This window comes from Perognathus longimembris, chromosome 1, assembly GCF_023159225.1.
Source record: "Perognathus longimembris pacificus isolate PPM17 chromosome 1, ASM2315922v1, whole genome shotgun sequence".
Classification (NCBI taxonomy): Eukaryota; Metazoa; Chordata; class Mammalia; order Rodentia; family Heteromyidae; genus Perognathus; species Perognathus longimembris.
Genome location: NC_063161.1, coordinates 62,563,566 through 62,567,173, shown reverse-complemented (window position 1 = coordinate 62,567,173; position 3,608 = coordinate 62,563,566). Strand labels below are relative to the sequence as shown.

At 42.4% G+C, this 3,608-nt stretch overlaps 1 non-coding gene across 1 annotated transcript; it reads right to left on the bottom strand.

Moving 5' to 3' along the window:
* Positions 1-2,721: 2,721 nt before the first annotated feature.
* Positions 2,722-2,825, bottom strand: LOC125341335. The gene has a single exon (XR_007208957.1). It is a non-coding gene; the product is annotated as a U6 spliceosomal RNA (small nuclear RNA).
* Between the last annotated feature and the right edge of the window lie 783 nt (positions 2,826-3,608).

Sequence of the window (3,608 nt, the reverse complement as noted above, 5' to 3'; positions counted from 1 at the left end):
GGTTGTGTTTTCTAGAGGGCCATGGCTGTTCATTCTCCCCTTCTGTTTCAAATACTACAATAGCCACTTGGTTTTAATAATCAAGATCTATTGCTAAAAAGCCCATCAACATACATGAGGGAGGGAGGGTCTTACTTTCTGGGTGGTTTCTGAATATATCCTATATCACCTAAAGATAGGGGGCCTCTAGAGGCAACAAGTCATGCATTAACTCAAACCTAGAAAGCACCTGTATGGCTCCACCTCTCTTGCCAAACTAGTTTGAAGCATCATTGAATCCTACAAGCTGCCAGGAGTTCCCCACTGGCGTTCCTCCCCCTCAAGCCTCTTTAGGCTACAGACAGACTTTTCTGTTTATTGATTGTTGTCGTTGTTGTTTTTGACAGTACTGGGGCTTGAACTCATCACTTTGAACCTGCTAGGCAAGTGCTCTACAACTTTAGCTATGCCAATCATCTCCTTTTGCTTATTTTTGAGACAGGTTCTCTTTTCTTCCCCTAAATCATCCCAGATTATGATCCTGGAGCCCAGAACTGACTGAGTTGTTTGGCAGGATGCCAATATTCCATGCTACCCAGAGAAATCAATATGAAGATTCAAAAAAAAAACCCTAAAGATAGAATTTTCATATGATCCTGTGACACCACTCCTGGGCATATATCTGAAGGAATATAAATCAGCACACAGTAGAAATAGCTGCACACCTGCTTGTCATACTTTTTTGTGCAATATGCTTGGGAGTTGTTGTTGATTGCTTATTGAAAATTAGTAAACAAAGACATAAAATCTTATATGCATATGGAAAAATACCATATTTTAACTTAAAACACAACAAACCTATTTGTTTGGGCTAGCCTTTTTATATGAGGCCCAGGCTCAGTTCTAGTAAATGTATTCTCTAATTGGATTCCTTTGCTGTCTTTCTCAGACATCATGAACATGTCACCCACTCCTGACACTTCCATTTGAATCTGTAGGACAGGAGTACCACACACACTTCATCAGTCCTGAAATCATTAGGCAGTGTCCCTTCTGCAGCTTTATCCTTGTATTTTTGTAGCTTCTTTGAGGCTACCCCATCCTTGTCTCCAGCCCTCTCTCCTTTCTTCTCTTCATGTCACAGCTGGGCACTGGTGGCTCACATCTGTAATCCTAGCTACTCAGGAGGCTATGGTCTAAGGATCATGGTTCAAAACCAACCCTGGGCAACAAAGTCCATGAGACTCTTATCTCCAATTAATTACCAATAGAACTAGAAGTTAAGCTATGGCTCAAGTAGTAGGGCCATAGCCTTGAGCAAGAAAAAGTGCCCATGCCCCAAGTTCAAGCCCCAGGATTGGCACACACACACACACACACGCACACGCACACGCACACGCACATACACACATCATGTTACATCTTTCTGGCTATTTTTGTACAGTCTCATCACCATCTTTCCACAGCTGAGAGAAGAGGCTTCTCATTCTTGAGTACCCCAGTGCTGATGTCAAACCCTTACCCTTACCCCAAGTTATACAGAATATTCTCCTTGCCTCAAGATTCCTAATCACATCTGGAAAGTCTTTTAGGGCAGGGAATAAGACATAGATACCTGCAGCTTCATAGCTTTGGCAGGGAGAGCATTGCTGTGTCTTTCCTGTGAGCTGCAAAATTTATATCCTTTCAATAAATTTAGATTGACTCCATCCTAAAATCTCAGCAAAGTAGCGCATAAATCTAAAAATCTCATCATTCCGAGATTCTAATTATCATTCTTTCAGCCATCTACATTCAATATGGATGAAGTAGTTAATGGTATAATCCATTAACTGGGCACAACTGTTCTCTCTTTGTGTATGTCTGACAGTCAAGAAACAAGTTATTTACTCCAAATTGTGATGATGGTTTGAGATATAGGATAAGACATTCTGGTCCAAAACTAAAAACTAGTAGGGTGCTAGCTTTGAGCAAAATCTCAGGTTCCTCTGTGTGTGTGTGTGTGTGTGTGTGTGTGTGTGTGTGTGTGTGTGTATGCCAGTCCTGGAGTTTCAACACACACACACACACACACACACACACGAACCTGAGCTTTTTTGCTCAAGGCTAGCACTCTACCACCTGAGCCACAGTTCTGCTTCCAGCTTTTGGTGGCTGATTAGACAATAAGAGTCTCATGGACTTTCCTTGCTTGGCTGGGTTCAAATGGGGACCTTGAGACATCAGCCTCTTGAGCAACTAGGATTGCAGGTGTGACCCACTGGTACCTGGCTGAATCTCTCCCTTTTTATACTCTTACTAGGGCTTGAACTCGAGGCTTTGTGCTCTTGCTTGGCTTGTTCACTCAAGACTGGTACTCTACCAATTGAGCCATGCCTCCAGCCCTTCACTGGCTCTTAGTATGACATTTCACAAGAGCTTTTGGCTCAAAGAAAAGAATTTGTTTTTAGTTGACAGGTCCTTTAGACAGGACCTATTTGGCATTCCTGATACTTACTCATTTTACATAATTGTTCAAAGGGATTTCATCATGGTGTTTCACATATGCATATACAGAATTTTGATGGAATCGTTCCTCATTTCCTCTGAATTTCCTCACTAACGGTAATTTGTCATCAACTTTCAGTGAGTTCTGTTTTTCTTTCTTCTTTCAGAGATGCAATACATTTTTGTATTATTCTGCTTCTAATATTTTCTTTCCTTCCTTCCAAATCCCCTCAGAAAGTCTCACAATTATCAACCAAAAATATGAAATGCCTTCCAAATTCATATGTGATCCTTGTACTGGGACCATGCTGGTCTCTGTAGCATTGCAATTTTAGTATACACATTGTCAAAGTTAACATTTCTCTTCTTCTTTTCTTCCTCCTTCTCTTCTCCTTCCTCCTCCTCTTCTTTCTTTCTTCTTTTTTCCTCTACTTCTTCCTCTTCTCTCCCTCCTTCTTTAGGTGACAAGATCTCCCTAGGTAGCCTGGGTTTGGTCTCTGCTTCCCTAATCCTGGGATTATAGGCTTGAGCCACCTGGCTGGGCTCCTCACCTTTTGATTTTCTTTACTCATCTTTATTTTCTTTTTCTGGTTATTGAGTGTTTAGAATTTGTACCTGACTTTGTTGTTATTGTTGTTGCAGGTCTTAAGCTTGAACTAACTCAAGGCCTGGCCTTGAACTCAGGTATCTGAGCATTGTTTTGCTCAAGGCTAGCACTCTACCATTTGTGCCTGGTGGAGATGACTCACATCTGAAATCCTAGCTACTCAGGAGGCTGAGATCTGAGGGTCATGGTTCAAAGCCAGGTTCAGCAGGAAAGTCTGTGAGACTCTCATCTCCAACTAAGCACCAAAAAAGCCACAAGTGGAGCTGTGGCTCAAGTGCTAGAGCAAAAGCTCAGGGACAGCATCTAGACCATGAGTCCAAAGACTGGCACACACACACACGCATGTGCACACACACACACACAAAGTTGGAAGTAGAGTGTGGCTCAAGTGGTAGAGCACTATCCTTGAGCAAAAAAGCATAGAGACAGCACTCAGACCCCTAGGTTAAGCCCCAGGACTGGCAGGTGCGCACACACGTACACACACACACACACACACACACACACACACACACACAGAGCACACAGAGATAAT